General features: G+C 57.5%; 7 non-coding genes and 3 pseudogenes across 7 annotated transcripts; all 10 read left to right on the forward strand.

Moving 5' to 3' along the window:
- Positions 1 to 1,203: 1,203 nt before the first annotated feature.
- Positions 1,204 to 1,409, forward strand: LOC148647340 (U2 spliceosomal RNA; annotated as a pseudogene).
- Positions 1,410 to 2,274: 865 nt separating this feature from the next.
- On the forward strand, positions 2,275 to 2,465 carry LOC148647341 (U2 spliceosomal RNA). Its single transcript, XR_015927366.1, has one exon. It is a non-coding gene; the product is annotated as a U2 spliceosomal RNA (small nuclear RNA).
- An 865-nt stretch (positions 2,466 to 3,330) lies between these two features.
- LOC148647342 (U2 spliceosomal RNA) lies at positions 3,331 to 3,521 on the forward strand. The gene has a single exon (XR_015927367.1). It is a non-coding gene; the product is annotated as a U2 spliceosomal RNA (small nuclear RNA).
- An 869-nt stretch (positions 3,522 to 4,390) lies between these two features.
- LOC148647343 (U2 spliceosomal RNA) lies at positions 4,391 to 4,581 on the forward strand. Its single transcript, XR_015927368.1, has one exon. It is a non-coding gene; the product is annotated as a U2 spliceosomal RNA (small nuclear RNA).
- Positions 4,582 to 5,446: 865 nt separating this feature from the next.
- LOC148647344 (U2 spliceosomal RNA) lies at positions 5,447 to 5,637 on the forward strand. Its single transcript, XR_015927369.1, has one exon. It is a non-coding gene; the product is annotated as a U2 spliceosomal RNA (small nuclear RNA).
- A 3,964-nt stretch (positions 5,638 to 9,601) lies between these two features.
- Positions 9,602 to 9,822, forward strand: LOC148647345 (U2 spliceosomal RNA; annotated as a pseudogene).
- A 2,998-nt stretch (positions 9,823 to 12,820) lies between these two features.
- LOC148647346 (U2 spliceosomal RNA) lies at positions 12,821 to 13,019 on the forward strand. The gene has a single exon (XR_015927096.1). It is a non-coding gene; the product is annotated as a U2 spliceosomal RNA (small nuclear RNA).
- Positions 13,020 to 13,884: 865 nt separating this feature from the next.
- Positions 13,885 to 14,075, forward strand: LOC148647347 (U2 spliceosomal RNA). Its single transcript, XR_015927370.1, has one exon. It is a non-coding gene; the product is annotated as a U2 spliceosomal RNA (small nuclear RNA).
- Positions 14,076 to 14,944: 869 nt separating this feature from the next.
- LOC148647348 (U2 spliceosomal RNA) lies at positions 14,945 to 15,135 on the forward strand. Its single transcript, XR_015927371.1, has one exon. It is a non-coding gene; the product is annotated as a U2 spliceosomal RNA (small nuclear RNA).
- A 6,055-nt stretch (positions 15,136 to 21,190) lies between these two features.
- Positions 21,191 to 21,394, forward strand: LOC148647349 (U2 spliceosomal RNA; annotated as a pseudogene).
- Positions 21,395 to 22,988: the final 1,594 nt, after the last annotated feature.

Consider the following 22,988-nt stretch of genomic DNA (forward strand, 5'->3'; position numbering starts at 1 on the left):
GTCCTACACAGGGAAAGTGATGGTGTTGAAAGCAGACGTCCTGCCGGCTTTGGTTTACCTGGCGGTGGTGTACCCGCTGCCGGCCAGACTCAGACGAGCGCTGCAAGGGATGATCTTCGGCTTCGTCTGGGGCGGCAGGTACGAGTACATCACGAGAAACCGGATGTGTCAGCCGGTCGAGGAAGGGGGTCGAGATGTCCCACATTTCCCCCTGAAACTCGACTGCATCTTCTTCTGCAACCTCTGTCGGGCGCTGCGGGAGCCCATCGGCCACAAGTACCAGTACTTTGTCAGGCTGTGGCTCTCCATCCCGATGAGGCACTTGGTCCAGTGGTCAAACACTGGGCCCAAGGCAGAGAGGCGACCAAAGTTCTACACCCACGCTGTCAAGTGGAGCAGGAGGTACGAGGCCACGAGACAGCCAGAGCTCTGCACCAACCACAGAGCTCTGTACAAAGAGGTGAGGGGGCATCTGGTCGCCGACGAAAGGCTGCCAGTTCCCAGACAAGTCTGGGAAAGGACGCAGCCTAAAGAACTGGACAACGAACTGAAGGACCTCAACTGGATGGCCGTCCACAAGAGACTGGCTACCAGAGAGGTCCTCTACAGACACTCGCTTACCAGGAACCCGCATTGCCCCCGGGACACGTGTTTCGTCGAGGAGACTCAGGAGCACGTGTTCTGGAGCTGCCCCTTCGCCAAGGCGGTGTGGGGCAGAATGGACAACACCATGCAACTCCTGGGGACGGGTGCGGTGCTCAGTTACCAGTACGTTCTGCTGGGGGTGGCACCTACCGGACTGGACAGGGGGACGCAGTTCCTGTTGTGGCTGCTGCTGTCCCTCACAAAGAAAGGCCTGTGGGACGCGAGGAACAATCTCATCCGGCACAACATCGAGTGGGGAGCGAGGGAGCTGGAGGAGAGGATCCTGGCGGACCTCAGGAGGAGGATGAAGCGCGACGTTGCTAAATGGGGTTTCCCCACGGCAAAGGAGCGCTGGAAAGGCCTATGGACCCTGTACAGGGATTAATGGTTTACAGCAAGCGGTAGGGTTTGGAGGGACACTCATAATAGCGCAAATCCGCCCACCCTTGCAAGGATTGAAAACGGACAATCACCGCCGTTCCGCCGTTGTTTTAACTTGTGGAGTGTTATTGTATGAGATGTTTTCCTTTTGAGATGTGTTTTTTTTCCGAATAAAGTATATTTTATAAGAAAAAAAAAAAAAAAAAAAAAAAAAAAAAAAAAAAAAAAAATCTGTTCTTATCAGTTTAATATCTGATACGTCCCCCATCGGGGGACCACATATTAAACGGATTTTTGGAACAGGGAGCTGGATCAGGAGCTTGCTCCGTCCTCTCCACGCATCGGCCCGGTATTGCAGCGCCTCCGGGAGCGGTGCACCACCTTCTCTCAGCGGTGAAAAGACAGACGTAGGTAGGTAGCTAGCTAGCTAGCTAGCTAGCGAGCGAGCGAGCGAGCGAGCGAGCAAGCAAGCGGAGTGGACTGGAGCTCCTTCTTCTCGGGTCTCGTCCCTCGTCCCTCGTCCATCTGTGTGTCTCTGTGTTCTGTCTCTCTCTCGCCCTCTCGGTTCCCGTGCTCCCTCTGTGCGCTTTCCCGCGTCTCGACTCTCTGGGCAAGCAGGCCGGCCCCCTTTTCGGCTCCCGTGCGTTTTCCCTCCAAAAAACTTAGGTTTTTCAGCCTTTTCCCAGGGAGGCAGGCGTGGCTTGCTTGCTTGCTTGCTTGCTTGCTTGCTTGTGTGTGTGTCCGTCCCCGTCCCTGCAGGCGGGCCCCTTTCGACAGCTGGGCGTTTTCCCTCCCAAAAACTTAGTATATCCACCTTTTCTTTCTTTTTTTTCGGCAGGCAGGCAGGCAGGCGTGTGTGCGCGCGCGCGCGCGTCCCCGTCCCTCCCTCCCGAGAGAGAGCTGCCCCTTGCCTCTGCCCGCAGGTGCTGGCGCTCGGCTTTCGCTTGCAGCCGGTTGGGCGCAGCTGCTGCCGGTGGGAGGGGCCTAAGCTAAGGAGGCCGGGCGGCTGGCGCCCCCTGCGGCTGCGGTCGTTGTCGGGCCGTTGACAGAAGATCAAAGAGCAGGGCCCCCGCCCGGGACTGGCAGGAAGGCAGGCGGGCAGGCAAGAGAGAGGGGGAGCAGAGTCCCGCGGCAGGCCTCTGGCTGCAGGGAGGCCGGCGGCTGCGCGGGTCCCGGGCTCCAGAGGAGTCGGCCTGCGCCACTGTGCGCCAGCGGAACGCCCGCGCGTCGGTCCGCGCCTTTGTGGGCATCGCTTCTCGGCCTTTTGGCTAAGATCAAGTGTAGTATCTGTTCTTATCAGTTTAATATCTGATACGTCCCCCATCGGGGGACCACATATTAAACGGATTTTTGGAACAGGGAGCTGGATCAGGAGCTTGCTCCGTCCTCTCCACGCATCGGCCCGGTATTGCAGCGCCTCCGGGAGCGGTGCACCACCTTCTCTCAGCGGTGAAAAGACAGACGTAGGTAGGTAGCTAGCTAGCTAGCTAGCGAGCGAGCGAGCGAGCGAGCGAGCGAGCAAGCAAGCGGAGTGGACTGGAGCTCCTTCTTCTCGGGTCTCGTCCCTCGTCCCTCGTCCATCTGTGTGTCTCTGTGTTCTGTCTCTCTCTCGCCCTCTCGGTTCCCGTGCTCCCTCTGTGCGCTTTCCCGCGTCTCGACTCTCTGGGCAAGCAGGCCGGCCCCCTTTTCGGCTCCCGTGCGTTTTCCCTCCAAAAAACTTAGGTTTTTCAGCCTTTTCCCAGGGAGGCAGGCGTGGCTTGCTTGCTTGCTTGCTTGCTTGCTTGCTTGTGTGTGTGTCCGTCCCCGTCCCTGCAGGCGGGCCCCTTTCGACAGCTGGGCGTTTTCCCTCCCAAAAACTTAGTATATCCACCTTTTCTTTCTTTTTTTTCGGCAGGCAGGCAGGCAGGCGTGTGTGCGCGCGCGCGCGCGTCCCCGTCCCTCCCTCCCGAGAGAGAGCTGCCCCTTGCCTCTGCCCGCAGGTGCTGGCGCTCGGCTTTCGCTTGCAGCCGGTTGGGCGCAGCTGCTGCCGGTGGGAGGGGCCTAAGCTAAGGAGGCCGGGCGGCTGGCGCCCCCTGCGGCTGCGGTCGTTGTCGGGCCGTTGACAGAAGATCAAAGAGCAGGGCCCCCGCCCGGGACTGGCAGGAAGGCAGGCGGGCAGGCAAGAGAGAGGGGGAGCAGAGTCCCGCGGCAGGCCTCTGGCTGCAGGGAGGCCGGCGGCTGCGCGGGTCCCGGGCTCCAGAGGAGTCGGCCTGCGCCACTGTGCGCCAGCGGAACGCCCGCGCGTCGGTCCGCGCCTTTGTGGGCATCGCTTCTCGGCCTTTTGGCTAAGATCAAGTGTAGTATCTGTTCTTATCAGTTTAATATCTGATACGTCCCCCATCGGGGGACCACATATTAAACGGATTTTTGGAACAGGGAGCTGGATCAGGAGCTTGCTCCGTCCTCTCCACGCATCGGCCCGGTATTGCAGCGCCTCCGGGAGCGGTGCACCACCTTCTCTCAGCGGTGAAAAGACAGACGTAGGTAGGTAGCTAGCTAGCTAGCTAGCTAGCGAGCGAGCGAGCGAGCGAGCGAGCGAGCAAGCAAGCGGAGTGGACTGGAGCTCCTTCTTCTCGGGTCTCGTCCCTCGTCCCTCGTCCATCTGTGTGTCTCTGTGTTCTGTCTCTCTCTCGCCCTCTCGGTTCCCGTGCTCCCTCTGTGCGCTTTCCCGCGTCTCGACTCTCTGGGCAAGCAGGCCGGCCCCCTTTTCGGCTCCCGTGCGTTTTCCCTCCAAAAAACTTAGGTTTTTCAGCCTTTTCCCAGGGAGGCAGGCGTGGCTTGCTTGCTTGCTTGCTTGCTTGCTTGCTTGTGTGTGTGTCCGTCCCCGTCCCTGCAGGCGGGCCCCTTTCGACAGCTGGGCGTTTTCCCTCCCAAAAACTTAGTATATCCACCTTTTCTTTCTTTTTTTTCGGCAGGCAGGCAGGCAGGCGTGTGTGCGCGCGCGCGCGCGTCCCCGTCCCTCCCTCCCGAGAGAGAGCTGCCCCTTGCCTCTGCCCGCAGGTGCTGGCGCTCGGCTTTCGCTTGCAGCCGGTTGGGCGCAGCTGCTGCCGGTGGGAGGGGCCTAAGCTAAGGAGGCCGGGCGGCTGGCGCCCCCTGCGGCTGCGGTCGTTGTCGGGCCGTTGACAGAAGATCAAAGAGCAGGGCCCCCGCCCGGGACTGGCAGGAAGGCAGGCGGGCAGGCAAGAGAGAGGGGGAGCAGAGTCCCGCGGCAGGCCTCTGGCTGCAGGGAGGCCGGCGGCTGCGCGGGTCCCGGGCTCCAGAGGAGTCGGCCTGCGCCACTGTGCGCCAGCGGAACGCCCGCGCGTCGGTCCGCGCCTTTGTGGGCATCGCTTCTCGGCCTTTTGGCTAAGATCAAGTGTAGTATCTGTTCTTATCAGTTTAATATCTGATACGTCCCCCATCGGGGGACCACATATTAAACGGATTTTTGGAACAGGGAGCTGGATCAGGAGCTTGCTCCGTCCTCTCCACGCATCGGCCCGGTATTGCAGCGCCTCCGGGAGCGGTGCACCACCTTCTCTCAGCGGTGAAAAGACAGACGTAGGTAGGTAGCTAGCTAGCTAGCTAGCTAGCGAGCGAGCGAGCGAGCGAGCGAGCAAGCAAGCGGAGTGGACTGGAGCTCCTTCTTCTCGGGTCTCGTCCCTCGTCCCTCGTCCATCTGTGTGTCTCTGTGTTCTGTCTCTCTCTCGCCCTCTCGGTTCCCGTGCTCCCTCTGTGCGCTTTCCCGCGTCTCGACTCTCTGGGCAAGCAGGCCGGCCCCCTTTTCGGCTCCCGTGCGTTTTCCCTCCAAAAAACTTAGGTTTTTCAGCCTTTTCCCAGGGAGGCAGGCGTGGCTTGCTTGCTTGCTTGCTTGCTTGCTTGCTTGTGTGTGTGTCCGTCCCCGTCCCTGCAGGCGGGCCCCTTTCGACAGCTGGGCGTTTTCCCTCCCAAAAACTTAGTATATCCACCTTTTCTTTCTTTTTTTTCGGCAGGCAGGCAGGCAGGCGTGTGTGCGCGCGCGCGCGCGTCCCCGTCCCTCCCTCCCGAGAGAGAGCTGCCCCTTGCCTCTGCCCGCAGGTGCTGGCGCTCGGCTTTCGCTTGCAGCCGGTTGGGCGCAGCTGCTGCCGGTGGGAGGGGCCTAAGCTAAGGAGGCCGGGCGGCTGGCGCCCCCTGCGGCTGCGGTCGTTGTCGGGCCGTTGACAGAAGATCAAAGAGCAGGGCCCCCGCCCGGGACTGGCAGGAAGGCAGGCGGGCAGGCAAGAGAGAGGGGGAGCAGAGTCCCGCGGCAGGCCTCTGGCTGCAGGGAGGCCGGCGGCTGCGCGGGTCCCGGGCTCCAGAGGAGTCGGCCTGCGCCACTGTGCGCCAGCGGAACGCCCGCGCGTCGGTCCGCGCCTTTGTGGGCATCGCTTCTCGGCCTTTTGGCTAAGATCAAGTGTAGTATCTGTTCTTATCAGTTTAATATCTGATACGTCCCCCATCGGGGGACCACATATTAAACGGATTTTTGGAACAGGGAGCTGGATCAGGAGCTTGCTCCGTCCTCTCCACGCATCGGCCCGGTATTGCAGCGCCTCCGGGAGCGGTGCACCACCTTCTCTCAGCGGTGAAAAGACAGACGTAGGTAGGTAGCTAGCTAGCTAGCTAGCTAGCGAGCGAGCGAGCGAGCGAGCGAGCAAGCAAGCGGAGTGGACTGGAGCTCCTTCTTCTCGGGTCTCGTCCCTCGTCCCTCGTCCATCTGTGTGTCTCTGTGTTCTGTCTCTCTCTCGCCCTCTCGGTTCCCGTGCTCCCTCTGTGCGCTTTCCCGCGTCTCGACTCTCTGGGCAAGCAGGCCGGCCCCCTTTTCGGCTCCCGTGCGTTTTCCCTCCAAAAAACTTAGGTTTTTCAGCCTTTTCCCAGGGAGGCAGGCGTGGCTTGCTTGCTTGCTTGCTTGCTTGCTTGCTTGTGTGTGTGTCCGTCCCCGTCCCTGCAGGCGGGCCCCTTTCGACAGCTGGGCGTTTTCCCTCCCAAAAACTTAGTATATCCACCTTTTCTTTCTTTTTTTTCGGCAGGCAGGCAGGCAGGCGTGTGTGCGCGCGCGCGCGCGTCCCCGTCCCTCCCTCCCGAGAGAGAGCTGCCCCTTGCCTCTGCCCGCAGGTGCTGGCGCTCGGCTTTCGCTTGCAGCCGGTTGGGCGCAGCTGCTGCCGGTGGGAGGGGCCTAAGCTAAGGAGGCCGGGCGGCTGGCGCCCCCTGCGGCTGCGGTCGTTGTCGGGCCGTTGACAGAAGATCAAAGAGCAGGGCCCCCGCCCGGGACTGGCAGGAAGGCAGGCGGGCAGGCAAGAGAGAGGGGGAGCAGAGTCCCGCGGCAGGCCTCTGGCTGCAGGGAGGCCGGCGGCTGCGCGGGTCCCGGGCTCCAGAGGAGTCGGCCTGCGCCACTGTGCGCCAGCGGAACGCCCGCGCGTCGGTCCGCGCCTTTGTGGGCATCGCTTCTCGGCCTTTTGGCTAAGATCGAGGTTTAAGCCGGCAAGCCCGCAATTCCGAGATCTTAGTCAGGGGGTCGGGAAGGCGGCGGGAGGAGCTGGAAGGATCGGAAGGAGTGAAGGTCTGAGCGTGGAACGTGGGATTGAGAAGATCGACGGCGTTGACGAGGAGGAGTGCAGAACGGCGCAGAGTTGGACGGTGGTGGAGGCAGTTACCTGGAGGCCGTGGAAGGAGTTGGGGCAGCGGCTTGTTGGCGTCCGGCTGGAACGATGGCGGGATCCCTTGGGTTGAGGAAGGAGCGGAGGAAGAACTCCCTTCGCTTCGTGTTGCGAGGACGAGAAGGCCTGGGAACATGGAACAGAGGGAAGTTCAAGGATTTAATTTTGAAACGTTTTTTGAATGTACAGATGTCTGACTTAGTTTGTTTGCAAGATTTTTGTGAGCGGGGGATTTTTGATTTGACTTTGATTTCTGAGTCACTGGTTTGGGGACTTTGGGAGTTGATACAAGCACGAAAGGAGGAGGCGCCATTGAGCCTCTTCAAAGTAGAACCGTGGTTTGCGGGGAACTTGAAAGGTATGACTGTTTTTGTGTTGGACCCTTTCGTTTCAGAGGAGGACATAGAGGGGTTTTTGGGGAAGCATGTGACACTGTATGGAAGAGGGAAGAAAGAACGAGATGAAGAAGGTGTGTGGACTGGGAAGCGGAGATATTGGATGAGTCTGCGTCAGTGTCCGGCGGCTGAGGAGGGGGTGCTTCACCCCCCGGCGTTTTTCGAAATAGGCTCGGACGGGGCATACCTGTCTTATCCGGGCCAGCCCCGGGTGTGTTGGAAATGTTTTGAACTGGGACATTATGCGAAGCAATGTGGAACTATGAACTGTGGTCAGTGTGGATCACGAAGGCACGGGACAAAGGATTGTGTACGATGTTTTGTATGTGGGGAATGGGGTCATCTGCAGAGGGTTTGTTTGAGGGGAAGGGGAAAAGTCTTTGTACAGGAATTTGGTGTGAAGGAACAAAAGGGGGCAGAAGCGGTAGGGGGAGGCGTGATAGTTGGGGACGGGGAGGTGAGTGTGCATGATATGAGTGAGGTGTGCGTGGAGGTCAGGGAATTAGATAGGGAGGGAACGGGTGGGGGTGCCGAGGGAGGTAGTTGTGAGAGTGTGGTAAAGGGAATGGATAGTGTACAAGAGGAGATGTTGAAGGTAGAGGATAAAGTTACAGGGGAAGGTGTGGGGAGTTTGAGGGTAAATGGAATGCGACCAGCTGAAGAGTGTCAATTGAGTGTAGGGCCAAGCGTAGCTGAAACAATAAGTAGTGTTTCTAAAGAGGGTGGAAGTGGGAACATTGTGGGGTTAAAGCGTGAATCAGGGGAAGGGGCGAAGGATTGTGTGCATGTGGAGACGTTGAAAGGGGAGGTAATGGAAAGTTTGAATGTGGGAGAAGGTGTGGGGTGTATAGTGGAGAAGGTTAAAAAAGAAACTGGGAAAAACAAGGAGGGCGAGGGAGGTAAGAGTAAGTTGGCGGGGGAGGAGATGATAGATGGTGTGCATGTGGAGACGCCGAAGGAAGAGGTAATGGAAAGTTTGAATGTGGGAGAAGATGTGGGGTGTACGGAGGAGAAGGTTAAAAAAGAAACCGGGAAAAACAAGGAGGGCGAGGGAGGTAAGAGTAAGTTGGCGGGGGAGGAGATGAAAGATGGTGTGCATGTGGAGACGCCGATGGAAGAGGTAATGGAAAGTTTGAATGTGGGAGAAGGTGTGGGGTGTACGGAGGAGAAGGTTAAAAAAGAAACTGAAAAAAACAAGGAAGGTGTGGCATCAAGAGGTGGAGAGCGGATTAAGGATGGAATGAGCAAAGAACGAGTGGAGGGTGCCGAGGGAGGTAAGGGTAAATTGGCGGGGGAGAGAACGGGCTGTATACAAGAGGAGATGTTGAAGGTAGAGGATAAGGGGAAGATGAGCGTAGGTGAAGGGGAGGGGAATATGAGGGTAAAGGAGAAACGAATAGTAAAAGCAGGTGTGGTAGGTAAGGCGGAATTAGTGGAGGGGGTGAAGAATGGTGTGCATGTGGAGACGTTGAAAGGAGAGGTAGTGGAAAGTCTGAAGGTAGGAGAAGCGGTGGGGAGTATAAAAGGGAAAGTTAAAAAAGAAATGGGGAAAAACAAGGAAGGGGCAATATCAGGAGGTGGAGAGGTGATTAAAGATCGAATGAGTAAAGAACGAGTGGAGAGGTGTCAGCAGAGACCTAAAGTGGAGGGTGTGAGAGGAGTAGCCTCAAAAGTAAGTGTGAAGGGAAGTAGTAGTGACATTAGAGATAAGGGAATGCTTACTTGGGAGTTTACGGATAGCGATGTTGAGAGGGAGCATGAGGAGGATGTTAAACAGTGTGAAAAGGAGTGGAAGAAGGAAGGGTATACTGAAGGGTTGGTGAGGATACCGTTAACGTGCATTTCGTGGGACGTAACACCTGGACCGAAGGTAAAAGAAATTGAGCTGAATGAGGAGAATTTTCCACCCTTAGGGTCTGCAGAGGCCATGAGGGGGAAAAAGAGTACGGAAAAGAAATCTGATTCAGGGGTGAGTGTTGAGAAAGGTGAGTGTAAAAGTAAGTGTGTAAGTGGAGGAGGGGGTGTCCAGAGACAATGTCCAGAGATAAAGGACATTCAGTGTAAAGTGTGGGAGGAGACTGGTCTCCACCCTGAATGGCAGAGAGTGGTGATGGCTAAATGGAAGAAATGTTTGGCTACAATAAGTGAAGTGGAACGACGGTTTCCAGAGAGTCGTATTGAGCTAATAAAGGATGGGGATATTCCAGTGAAGTTTCGGATAGGTGGGAAGACAGCGAAGGAGTGCGCCCAGACAGCGAGAGAGCTGCATAAAGCATTAACTATAAGTTTAGATTTTGATCGGCGGTAATTTTTGTTATGATGGAAGCATTTAGGTGGTGAAGAGTGTGGGATGATCTGAGAATAGAGAACAGTTCATTTGAATAAGGGGTGGGATTATGATAATGAATGGTTTTTGTGAAGGTTGGGGTTTTTGTTGGGAAGTTTGGTTTCAAGGTTTTGGGTTTTTGTCTAATGAATTGTGGTTTGATGTATTTTGTATTTTTGTAATAAAAAAAAAAAAAAAAAAAAAAAAAAAAAAAAAAAAAAAAAAAAAATCTGTTCTTATCAGTTTAATATCTGATACGTCCCCCATCGGGGGACCACATATTAAACGGATTTTTGGAACAGGGAGCTGGATCAGGAGCTTGCTCCGTCCTCTCCACGCATCGGCCCGGTATTGCAGCGCCTCCGGGAGCGGTGCACCACCTTCTCTCAGCGGTGAAAAGACAGACGTAGGTAGGTAGCTAGCTAGCTAGCTAGCTAGCGAGCGAGCGAGCGAGCGAGCGAGCGAGCAAGCAAGCGGAGTGGACTGGAGCTCCTTCTTCTCGGGTCTCGTCCCTCGTCCCTCGTCCATCTGTGTGTCTCTGTGTTCTGTCTCTCTCTCGCCCTCTCGGTTCCCGTGCTCCCTCTGTGCGCTTTCCCGCGTCTCGACTCTCTGGGCAAGCAGGCCGGCCCCCTTTTCGGCTCCCGTGCGTTTTCCCTCCAAAAAACTTAGGTTTTTCAGCCTTTTCCCAGGGAGGCAGGCGTGGCTTGCTTGCTTGCTTGCTTGCTTGCTTGCTTGTGTGTGTGTCCGTCCCCGTCCCTGCAGGCGGGCCCCTTTCGACAGCTGGGCGTTTTCCCTCCCAAAAACTTAGTATATCCACCTTTTCTTTCTTTTTTTTCGGCAGGCAGGCAGGCAGGCGTGTGTGCGCGCGCGCGCGCGTCCCCGTCCCTCCCTCCCGAGAGAGAGCTGCCCCTTGCCTCTGCCCGCAGGTGCTGGCGCTCGGCTTTCGCTTGCAGCCGGTTGGGCGCAGCTGCTGCCGGTGGGAGGGGCCTAAGCTAAGGAGGCCGGGCGGCTGGCGCCCCCTGCGGCTGCGGTCGTTGTCGGGCCGTTGACAGAAGATCAAAGAGCAGGGCCCCCGCCCGGGACTGGCAGGAAGGCAGGCGGGCAGGCAAGAGAGAGGGGGAGCAGAGTCCCGCGGCAGGCCTCTGGCTGCAGGGAGGCCGGCGGCTGCGCGGGTCCCGGGCTCCAGAGGAGTCGGCCTGCGCCACTGTGCGCCAGCGGAACGCCCGCGCGTCGGTCCGCGCCTTTGTGGGCATCGCTTCTCGGCCTTTTGGCTAAGATCGAGGTTTAAGCCGGCAAGCCCGCAATTCCAAGATCTTAGTCCAGGGGGTCGGGAAGGCGAGGGGAGGATTGGATGGACCGGAGATTGGAGTGCTGACGGAGGAGTTTGGAAGATCGAATCGGTGTGGACAAGGAGATTGCGGAGACGGTGGTCGGTGTGGGACGACGGCGGTTTGGTACCTGGAGATCCGGAAGGAGAGCTGAGGAGCATTGTCGGAGTGATGGCTGGGCATCCCTGGGCGAGGAAAGAACGGAGGAAGAACACCCTTTGCTTCTCGTCGAGGAGCCGGGATGGACCTGTAGTCTGGGACAGAGATAAGTTTAAAAAATTGGTTTTGGTTCAATGTTTGGAAGTTAATTTGGCAGACATTTTTTGTCTTCAGGACTATTGTGCACGGGGGATTTTTGAATTGACTCTTGCATCAGAGGCTTTGTGCTTCGATGTATGGAGGAAAGTCCAGGAGAGGAAGGACGAGGATCCTGTAAAGCTTTTCCGGGTTGAGCCAATGTTCGCCGGGGAACTTACAGTGATGATGGTACATGTCTTTGATTCGTTTGTGCCGGAGGAGGACATTGTGTCCTTTTTACAGGAGTTCGTGGATTTGCAGGGAACAGGGAAGAAGCATTTGGACCCTGATGGTGTGTGGAATGGGAAACGGACATACCTGATGAGGCTGCGACTGGGGAAGACGGCTGAGGAGGGGGTGATACACCCTCCTGCATTCTTCGAAATCGGGACTCATAGGGGTTACCTGGTGTATTCCGGGCAGCCCCTTGCTTGTATGTTGTGTGGAGAGCGTGGACATTTTGCTGCAGAATGTAAGTTCGTACACTGTAAAAGGTGCGGGAAGACGGGTCATGTGGCCAGGAATTGTGCTCAAGAGCGGAGGTGTTACCGGTGTGATGAGCCAGGGCACAGTTATCGGTACTGTGCGGGAACTGTGAAAACAAGTGTGAATGTAAATCGTGTGGATAGGAATATGGGAGATATGGGAAAAGAAGAGAGTGATGAGCAGAGAGGATTTTACAGTCCTGAAGATGTGGTAGTGCATGGGGAGTTTATGGACAGCGATGAAGAGAGACAGTATTCGGATTTTGTGAAAGAGTGTGAATTGGATATGGAGAGGCAAGGGTATACGGTTGAGAGGATGGCTGGGGGTGTGATAGGACAGGGTGTAGGTATGAATGTTAGTGTATGTTCGGTTGATGAGAGTGAGATTGAAAGTAGGGTGAATGGTGCGGGGAGTGCGGAGAGAGAAGCGTCAGGTGGTGATAAGGGTTTAAGTAAACGCGGTTTTCGGTGGGTGGATGGTGATGCTGGGGAAAGTGTATTGTCTTTGACTGTTGATTTGAAGGATGAAGGGAATGAGAAGGGTGAGGTAAAGGCGGGACAGACAGCTAAGAAAAAAGGGAAAAAGAAAGGAAAGGGATGAGTGGTGAAAGGTGGACAGAGTAATGGTTTGTGTTGAGATTGGGCGGGGGAGTGCTAATGAGTGTGAATGGATGGGTTTGAGAGGATAAGGAGTGATGGAATATTAATGACGGAAATAGATGAAGCAACTGGGAGAGAGGGAGTGAAAATAAGTGTGTTGGGCTGATCAAGAGTGGATGGAGGCATTTGCATAAGGGGTGGGATTATGGATATGAGGTTTTTTTGGGTATGGAGTTATATGGGTTGGGGGTTCTACGAGTTAATGCAAGTGAATATGGAGATGTTAAGTTTTTGGGTTTTTTGCTGTGTAATGGATTTGGTTGAAGTTGGGAGGTTAAGTTGATGGGGAGGGAGGAGGTGAGGAGATTAAGTAGGGAAGGAGGTCATTTGAATATGGGGTGGGACTATGGAAATGTGTTTTTGGGTTAGAGAGTAATATGGTTTTGGGAATTACTGTAAGAAATATGGATGGGTTAAGGATTTATGTTTGCTGTGTAATGTTTCAGTTTGAAGTTGGGAGGTTTTAAGAGGTGGGGTTTATGTTAAGTTATGAATGTTTTTTGTGTTACCCTGGGTTGTTGTATGCGTTTTGTTATTTGGGTTGGGTTGTTATGTTTTATTAGAAATGTGATTGTTGTTTGATGTTTGGTAGAATTTAAGAACTGTAATGAACTGTTTTCTAATAAAAAAAAAAAAAAAAAAAAAAAAAAAAAAAATCTGTTCTTATCAGTTTAATATCTGATACGTCCCCCATCGGGGGACCACATATTAAACGGATTTTTGGAACAGGGAGCTGGATCAGGAGCTTGCTCCGTCCTCTCCACGCATCGGCCCGGTATTGCAGCGCCTCCGGGAGCGGTGCACCACCTTCTCTCAGCGGTGAAAAGACAGACGTAGGTAGGTAGCTAGCTAGCTAGCTAGCTAGCGAGCGAGCGAGCGAGCGAGCGAGCAAGCAAGCGGAGTGGACTGGAGCTCCTTCTTCTCGGGTCTCGTCCCTCGTCCCTCGTCCATCTGTGTGTCTCTGTGTTCTGTCTCTCTCTCGCCCTCTCGGTTCCCGTGCTCCCTCTGTGCGCTTTCCCGCGTCTCGACTCTCTGGGCAAGCAGGCCGGCCCCCTTTTCGGCTCCCGTGCGTTTTCCCTCCAAAAAACTTAGGTTTTTCAGCCTTTTCCCAGGGAGGCAGGCGTGGCTTGCTTGCTTGCTTGCTTGCTTGCTTGCTTGTGTGTGTGTCCGTCCCCGTCCCTGCAGGCGGGCCCCTTTCGACAGCTGGGCGTTTTCCCTCCCAAAAACTTAGTATATCCACCTTTTCTTTCTTTTTTTTCGGCAGGCAGGCAGGCAGGCGTGTGTGCGCGCGCGCGCGCGTCCCCGTCCCTCCCTCCCGAGAGAGAGCTGCCCCTTGCCTCTGCCCGCAGGTGCTGGCGCTCGGCTTTCGCTTGCAGCCGGTTGGGCGCAGCTGCTGCCGGTGGGAGGGGCCTAAGCTAAGGAGGCCGGGCGGCTGGCGCCCCCTGCGGCTGCGGTCGTTGTCGGGCCGTTGACAGAAGATCAAAGAGCAGGGCCCCCGCCCGGGACTGGCAGGAAGGCAGGCGGGCAGGCAAGAGAGAGGGGGAGCAGAGTCCCGCGGCAGGCCTCTGGCTGCAGGGAGGCCGGCGGCTGCGCGGGTCCCGGGCTCCAGAGGAGTCGGCCTGCGCCACTGTGCGCCAGCGGAACGCCCGCGCGTCGGTCCGCGCCTTTGTGGGCATCGCTTCTCGGCCTTTTGGCTAAGATCAAGTGTAGTATCTGTTCTTATCAGTTTAATATCTGATACGTCCCCCATCGGGGGACCACATATTAAACGGATTTTTGGAACAGGGAGCTGGATCAGGAGCTTGCTCCGTCCTCTCCACGCATCGGCCCGGTATTGCAGCGCCTCCGGGAGCGGTGCACCACCTTCTCTCAGCGGTGAAAAGACAGACGTAGGTAGGTAGCTAGCTAGCTAGCTAGCTAGCGAGCGAGCGAGCGAGCGAGCGAGCGAGCAAGCAAGCGGAGTGGACTGGAGCTCCTTCTTCTCGGGTCTCGTCCCTCGTCCCTCGTCCATCTGTGTGTCTCTGTGTTCTGTCTCTCTCTCGCCCTCTCGGTTCCCGTGCTCCCTCTGTGCGCTTTCCCGCGTCTCGACTCTCTGGGCAAGCAGGCCGGCCCCCTTTTCGGCTCCCGTGCGTTTTCCCTCCAAAAAACTTAGGTTTTTCAGCCTTTTCCCAGGGAGGCAGGCGTGGCTTGCTTGCTTGCTTGCTTGCTTGCTTGCTTGTGTGTGTGTCCGTCCCCGTCCCTGCAGGCGGGCCCCTTTCGACAGCTGGGCGTTTTCCCTCCCAAAAACTTAGTATATCCACCTTTTCTTTCTTTTTTTTCGGCAGGCAGGCAGGCAGGCGTGTGTGCGCGCGCGCGCGCGTCCCCGTCCCTCCCTCCCGAGAGAGAGCTGCCCCTTGCCTCTGCCCGCAGGTGCTGGCGCTCGGCTTTCGCTTGCAGCCGGTTGGGCGCAGCTGCTGCCGGTGGGAGGGGCCTAAGCTAAGGAGGCCGGGCGGCTGGCGCCCCCTGCGGCTGCGGTCGTTGTCGGGCCGTTGACAGAAGATCAAAGAGCAGGGCCCCCGCCCGGGACTGGCAGGAAGGCAGGCGGGCAGGCAAGAGAGAGGGGGAGCAGAGTCCCGCGGCAGGCCTCTGGCTGCAGGGAGGCCGGCGGCTGCGCGGGTCCCGGGCTCCAGAGGAGTCGGCCTGCGCCACTGTGCGCCAGCGGAACGCCCGCGCGTCGGTCCGCGCCTTTGTGGGCATCGCTTCTCGGCCTTTTGGCTAAGATCAAGTGTAGTATCTGTTCTTATCAGTTTAATATCTGATACGTCCCCCATCGGGGGACCACATATTAAACGGATTTTTGGAACAGGGAGCTGGATCAGGAGCTTGCTCCGTCCTCTCCACGCATCGGCCCGGTATTGCAGCGCCTCCGGGAGCGGTGCACCACCTTCTCTCAGCGGTGAAAAGACAGACGTAGGTAGGTAGCTAGCTAGCTAGCTAGCTAGCGAGCGAGCGAGCGAGCGAGCGAGCAAGCAAGCGGAGTGGACTGGAGCTCCTTCTTCTCGGGTCTCGTCCCTCGTCCCTCGTCCATCTGTGTGTCTCTGTGTTCTGTCTCTCTCTCGCCCTCTCGGTTCCCGTGCTCCCTCTGTGCGCTTTCCCGCGTCTCGACTCTCTGGGCAAGCAGGCCGGCCCCCTTTTCGGCTCCCGTGCGTTTTCCCTCCAAAAAACTTAGGTTTTTCAGCCTTTTCCCAGGGAGGCAGGCGTGGCTTGCTTGCTTGCTTGCTTGCTTGCTTGCTTGTGTGTGTGTCCGTCCCCGTCCCTGCAGGCGGGCCCCTTTCGACAGCTGGGCGTTTTCCCTCCCAAAAACTTAGTATATCCACCTTTTCTTTCTTTTTTTTCGGCAGGCAGGCAGGCAGGCGTGTGTGCGCGCGCGCGCGCGTCCCCGTCCCTCCCTCCCGAGAGAGAGCTGCCCCTTGCCTCTGCCCGCAGGTGCTGGCGCTCGGCTTTCGCTTGCAGCCGGTTGGGCGCAGCTGCTGCCGGTGGGAGGGGCCTAAGCTAAGGAGGCCGGGCGGCTGGCGCCCCCTGCGGCTGCGGTCGTTGTCGGGCCGTTGACAGAAGATCAAAGAGCAGGGCCCCCGCCCGGGACTGGCAGGAAGGCAGGCGGGCAGGCAAGAGAGAGGGGGAGCAGAGTCCCGCGGCAGGCCTCTGGCTGCAGGGAGGCCGGCGGCTGCGCGGGTCCCGGGCTCCAGAGGAGTCGGCCTGCGCCACTGTGCGCCAGCGGAACGCCCGCGCGTCGGTCCGCGCCTTTGTGGGCATCGCTTCTCGGCCTTTTGGCTAAGGTCAGAGGTCGAGGGAGAGAGGATCGAGAGGACAGCTTTGCGTCGACACGTTTGGATTGCCTGGATTTTGGACCCGGATTGCTTTTGGACTACGATTTTTTGCCTTTGGACGTCGGACTTTTGATTTTTCACCCGGCTTTGCATTCCTTGGCTGTTTTGGTGGCCGAAAGGCTGCCCAACCATGGCTGCAGGGCCTGGAGAGGCGAGGAGGGCTGGGAAGGACCCCAGCATTAAGTGGACTCTCCGCTTCCGCTGGAAGCCGGAGACGGCACCACCTGGAAGGGAGAAGTTCGAGGATGACGTCCTGTTTGGAGCTTTGGGGCTGAAGGCATCAGAGATCTTGTGTGTGCAGGGGAACCAGCCACAGAAATTCATGGACACCACCTTCATCAGCGCCGATATCCACAAGAGAATGGTAGGGAAATGCACTGAGATCATTAAGAACGGCGGATTTCCGGAGTATGAGTGTGGGGGACTGCAGAGCGACAGCAAGAGGTGGGTGGTTTTGCACATGTTCGATCCGTTTGTGAAAGACGCCGACGTGAGTACCTTCCTAAGCAGGTACGTGGATGTGAAGGCGGGTCCCTTGGGGCTCAAGGACACACGTACTGTGTGGACGGGAAAACGTCGGTATCTGGTGGAGTTGCGGCAGGACAAAACAGCAAAGGACGGATACAGCCACCCACCAGGCACATTCGCCATCGGAGGAGGTAGGGGGTACATGTTTTATTGGGATCAGCCTGACTTTTGCAGGAGGTGCCGGGCCTTCGGACACCGAGAGGGGGCATGTACGGCGGAGAAATGTGGCAAGTGCGGCTGTCAGGGACATCAAACCAGAGAGTGCAAGGTGAAAGAGTGCTCTTTGTGCGGGGATAGAGGCCACCTGTTCCGGCAGTGTAACAAGAGGGGCACGGCCACGGAGGAGGCGGCCACGAAGAAGGCGGCCGCGGAGAAGGCGGCCACCGAGGAGGAGATCATGGAGGAGGCGGTCAGAGAGTGGATGGCGCAGGAAGACGAGGCTAGTGAGGGGGAAGGCCGGCCGAAGGGTAGCAGACCCCCTGGTAAGGGGGAGAAGAAGGGAGGAAGACAGGGGAGAGAGGTGCACCAGGGAGAAGAGGACGGAGAGCGACCAGGAACGTCGTGGGGCTCCGACGTGGAGCAACTGGAGACGGCGCAGGGAGGGGACGGTGAAAATCCGGGAACATCAGGAGGAGCAGACGGAGGGGCCGGAACCTGGGCGGAGGTGGTGAAGAAGGGGCGCCCCCTGAAGGACGGGGGAAGAACTGCGACACCGACACCGACGCCAACAGAGGAGGAGGGGATGGTAATCCTGCAGGGCGCAGGGAAGAAGAGGAGGTCAAAGAGGCAGAGGGCGGAAAGGCGTCAACAGGAGACGCAGGAAAAGAAGAAGAGGACGGCCGAGGAGGAAGGCCAGGAGGAAGACCCGGGAGACTTCGCAGACTCTGAGGGGATGGAAGAGGAGGAGGGAGTTTTGACGGCCTCGAGTGACTCCGAGGCCGAAAGCACCTCGGAATCTCTCCCCCCAGGGCAGGGGTCAGGGGCGGCAATGCTGGCCGTCTACTCAGTGGCGGCCAACGTAACGGACGATGGCAGCCCCGTAGTCTACTGCCAGCCTGAAACGCCAACTCCGGAACGAGAGTCCCCGGACAGCCGCGTGGTCCACTTTATGGACACAGAGGATGGCAGCTCGGAGAGTACAGCAGGGACGGCGAGCTCACCTGATTCCAGCCGATCGGAGGGAATGGAGAGTGACAGCCCCCCTCAAGACCCGCCATGACCCTCACAGTTGCAACAGCTAACGTGAGGGGTCTGAGGAAGCAGGAAAAAAGAGTGGCAGTGTTTTCCTACCTGTCTCGAAGGTATCTGGATGTGATCTTTCTGCAGGAAGTCCATCTCAAGGACCTCGACGACGTGAGGACCCTTCAGAGGGAGTGGAGGAAGGGTCCTTCGTGGTGGAGCGTCGGAGGGGTGAACTCCTCTGGTGTGGGTATCCTGTGCGGCTTGCCAGGGTTCGCCGCCCAAACAGTCAGCTCAGTAATTCCCGGACGTCTGCTGGTGGTGGACGGAACCTGGAGGGGAGTGAAGATAAGGCTGGTTAACGTATACGCCCCAGCAGACAGAAGGCAGCAGGGCTCCTTTTTGAAAGACCTGGAGCCCGTGCTGTACACCAACAGAGAGCTGATTGTAGGCGGCGACTTCAACATCGACCTGGGAGACCCGCACGGCCAGGGAGTTCATCTGTTGAGGTCCTTGATCGCGGATTTTGGCCTTCGAGATGGGTTTAAGAACGTTGCACATCACACCTGGGACAATGGAAGAGGGAGTTTTCGACGCCTCGACTACATCCTCTCTACTGTGAAGTGGACAACGCTAAGCAGGCAAGTGACCCCTACCTGGTTCTCGGACCATCGGCTGCTCACGGTCTCCTTCGGTGTTGAGGACCCGCGCTTCCAGGCTGGGTACTGGAAGCTGAACAAACAAGTTCTTCACGAGGAGAGATACCGAAGGAAGATCGAGACAGTGCTGAAAGACCTGGAAAAGAAAAGGGAGCTCTATAGCTCTGCGGTGCACTGGTGGGAATCGTGCAAACAGACTCTCGCAACGGTCACCAGGCGATACTGCTGGATCCGGCGGAGTCTGGAGGAACGCCAGTGCGCCCAGCTCCAAGAGGAGCTGGAAGCACTGTATGAGCAGCTGAACCAGGGGGGCGCCTTCGACGGCGAGAAGATCGCCAACGTCAGGAGCCTGCTTAGGGAAAAGTGGCTGCAGAGAGCAAAGAACTTTCTTTTCAGGCTGCGGGGAGTTTGGAAGGAGGGAGAAGAACAGTGCTCACCCCAATTCTTCAGCGCCGTGAGGAAGCAGCAGGAGCGCTGCTGCTTCGAAAGTGTACGGCGCGAGGATGGGACTGCAGCCACAGACTTGCCCGGGATGCTGGAGTGTGCCACAGTTTTCTATACAGCCTTGTTCCAGGAGAAGGAGATCGACGCCAGCATCAAGGAGAGGCTCCTGGAGGGTGTAGAAAAGGCGGTAGACGATCCCGCCTTGCTGGTTGGGCCTGTGACGGGGGCGGAAATAAAAACAGCATTGTTTGGATTGAAGAAGGGGACCGTCCCCGGAGTCGACGGCCTACCAGCGGAATTCTACCGGACCTTCTGGGATCAACTAGAGCCTTTTCTGGTGCAGGTTTTCAATGAGGCCCTGGACAGCAATGAACTGGGCCTCTCGATGAAGACCGGCGTCGTGACTCTGATCTACAAGGGAGGAGACAAGGCGGACCTGGGAAATTGGAGGCCGATCCAGATCCTGTGCACCGATTATAAGATCTTGGCCAGGGTGCTGGGCGGCCGTCTGAGAACGGTGATGCCGGCGCTGGTCGGGGCGGACCAGACATGTGGCGTGGCAGGCCGGAAGATCAGCTGGACCCTGCAGCTGATCCGGGACATCATCGCCTGGGTGGAGGACAGAGGCCTGCCGCTCATGCTGGTAAGCCTAGACCAAGCAAAGGCGTTCGACCGGGTCCATCACGGGATCCTGTGGGCACTCCTGAGGAAGAAGGGTCTGCCTGACGTCTTTGTCAGGTGGATTGAAGCGCTCTACAACGGCGCTGCGTCCCGGGTAAGAGTCAACGGAGCAGTAGGGAGGAGGATTCCGGTAAGGTGTGGTGTGCGACAGGGATGCCCACTCTCGCCCCTGCTGTACGTCATCTTCCTCGAGCTGCTATTAGACCCCTTGCGGAAGGACCCTGGAGTGGAGGGAATTAAAGTGCCAGGTGGAGGTGGGCAGGAAGCCAAAACTGCGGCCTACGCGGACGACGTAACGCTCTTCCTCAGCTCTGACAGGAGTCTGGGGAGAGTGTTGGAAATCGTGGAGGCCTACTCCAGAGGCACCGGCGCCCAACTGAATCGCGCCAAGAGCCTGGTGAAGCTGTTTGGAACCTGGTCGTACGTACCAGAGATCGCCGGAGGACTAAGACACACAACGGACCCGGTGAAAATCCTGGGGGTCCTATTTCACACCTTGGACCCCTCAGGACTGAACTGGGAGGCCAGGTTCCGGAAGATCAAGCAGAAGCTGGGCCTTTGGCAGCAACGATCCCTGACGTGGATAGGGAAGGCGCTGGTGCTGAAGGTGGAGATCCTGCCCTTGCTTCTCCACCTGGCAGTAGTGTACCCCCTACCAGCAAGGAGGAGGAAGGAACTGGTAAGAACAGTTTTTACCTTCGTGTGGGGCCACTCATACGAACGGATCCGCCGGACAGACATGTGCAGACCTATCGTGGAAGGAGGCAGAGGGATCCCGAACTTCCCAGTGAAGTTGGACTGCGTCTTCGTCGCCAACCTGTGCGTCATCCTGCACGGTAACCCGCCCCACCTGTGCGGCCGGTTCGTGAGTCTCTGGCTGGCAGCGAGTATGCGACACCTGGCCGCCTGGAAGAACACGACCCCGAAGGCTGAGCGGCTCCCACTGCACTACCGCCACGCAGTGCAGTGGCTGCGGGCACACCCAGAGGTACGGGACAAGGAAGTAGCGCTGAGCCATAGGAGGATGTATTTGGTGGTCACAGCACAGGACAGGCCAGCGCTCCTGGGTGTGCCCAGTGACATCTGGCAGCAGGCCCAACCAAAGGGCCTGGACAACAGGCTCAAAGATCTGAACTGGCTTGGTGTGTGGGGTCGAATGGCGGTCAGGGCCGTCATGTACTCGCACGGACTGTCAAAGAAGAGCCAGTGCCCGAGGCTCGGCTGCACAGGGGAAGAAACAGTCAACCACGTCTTTTGGGAGTGCGGGTTCGTGCAGAGGGTGTGGAGGTCTAGTCAGCACCTGTACGCACAGGTAGGCCTGGGGTCCCTCTTGACGCTGAACACGGTAATGAAGGGTGTGGCTGGTTCCCGAAGATGGAACGCGGCGTTTCTGCTATGGCTCCTTATCAGCCTGACCAAGCTCCACGTCTGGGACGCAAGATCTGAGCTGGTCAAACACGGAGTAGAGAGATCAGTGCCGGCCATCTTAAAGAAAGTTAAGAGGGACGTCTCACGGAGGATTCGGTGGGACGTCCTCCGATGGGGATTCGCCGCGGCACGTGAACGTTGGAAGGACTTGATCACATGGGTGTAAAGGTGGAGGGTAGTGTAAACTTTTAAAGCACTGTTTTTACTGATTTCTAATAAAACATAAAAAAAAAAAAAAAAAAAAAATCTGTTCTTATCAGTTTAATATCTGATACGTCCCCCATCGGGGGACCACATATTAAACGGATTTTTGGAACAGGGAGCTGGATCAGGAGCTTGCTCCGTCCTCTCCACGCATCGGCCCGGTATTGCAGCGCCTCCGGGAGCGGTGCACCACCTTCTCTCAGCGGTGAAAAGACAGACGTAGGTAGGTAGCTAGCTAGCTAGCTAGCTAGCGAGCGAGCGAGCGAGCGAGCGAGCAAGCAAGCGGAGTGGACTGGAGCTCCTTCTTCTCGGGTCTCGTCCCTCGTCCCTCGTCCATCTGTGTGTCTCTGTGTTCTGTCTCTCTCTCGCCCTCTCGGTTCCCGTGCTCCCTCTGTGCGCTTTCCCGCGTCTCGACTCTCTGGGCAAGCAGGCCGGCCCCCTTTTCGGCTCCCGTGCGTTTTCCCTCCAAAAAACTTAGGTTTTTCAGCCTTTTCCCAGGGAGGCAGGCGTGGCTTGCTTGCTTGCTTGCTTGCTTGCTTGCTTGTGTGTGTGTCCGTCCCCGTCCCTGCAGGCGGGCCCCTTTCGACAGCTGGGCGTTTTCCCTCCCAAAAACTTAGTATATCCACCTTTTCTTTCTTTTTTTTCGGCAGGCAGGCAGGCAGGCGTGTGTGCGCGCGCGCGCGCGTCCCCGTCCCTCCCTCCCGAGAGAGAGCTGCCCCTTGCCTCTGCCCGCAGGTGCTGGCGCTCGGCTTTCGCTTGCAGCCGGTTGGGCGCAGCTGCTGCCGGTGGGAGGGGCCTAAGCTAAGGAGGCCGGGCGGCTGGCGCCCCCTGCGGCTGCGGTCGTTGTCGGGCCGTTGACAGAAGATCAAAGAGCAGGGCCCCCGCCCGGGACTGGCAGGAAGGCAGGCGGGCAGGCAAGAGAGAGGGGGAGCAGAGTCCCGCGGCAGGCCTCTGGCTGCAGGGAGGCCGGCGGCTGCGCGGGTCCCGGGCTCCAGAGGAGTCGGCCTGCGCCACTGTGCGCCAGCGGAACGCCCGCGCGTCGGTCCGCGCCTTTGTGGGCATCGCTTCTCGGCCTTTTGGCTAAGATCAGAGTTCAAGTGGCTTGTCCGCAGTTCTCACAGATCTTAGTCCAGAGGGCCGGGAAGGCGTGGAGAAGGACGCTGTGACGGGAAGGAGTGGAGTGCTGTTTTGCTGGAGCCAGGAGATGTGAAGAAGCCGAGACGAGGATTCTGCAGTTGCTGTTGGTCGGAGCGAGAGGGCGACGGAGGTTTCCTGAGGGCTTGGAAGCGGTGCCGAGGTTTGGAGCCATGGAGCTGTTGGCGGGATACATCTGGGCGAGGAAGGAGCGACGGAAGGATTCATTTCGCTTCGTGCTGCGGAGACGAGATGAACCAGGAAGATGGACCCGAGATAAGTTTGTGACTTTGATTTTGGAGGAGGTTTTGGGTTTATGTTTACGGGACATTTTATGCTTACAAGACTTTTGTGAACGTGGTATTTTTGAGTTAACTTTAATTTCTAGTGACTTATGTTTTGAGTTATTGGGGAAGATTCAGGAGAAGAGAGAGGAGGCTCCGTTGAGCTTCTTCTCCGTGGACCCAATGTTTGCAGGGGATCTGAGGAAGATGACTGTGCATATTTCTGATCCGTTTGTTTCAGAAGAGGAAATTGTTGATTTTTTGCAAGGCTTTGTGTTTCTGCATGGGAAAGGACTGAGAGAACGGGATCCCAAAGGGGTTTGGACTGGGAAAAGGGTTTTTTGGGTGAGACTGCGTTTTGGGGAAACAGT

This window comes from Lepisosteus platostomus, chromosome 15 (assembly GCF_059453375.1).
Source record: "Lepisosteus platostomus isolate fLepPlt1 chromosome 15, fLepPlt1.hap1, whole genome shotgun sequence".
Classification (NCBI taxonomy): Eukaryota; Metazoa; Chordata; class Actinopteri; order Semionotiformes; family Lepisosteidae; genus Lepisosteus; species Lepisosteus platostomus.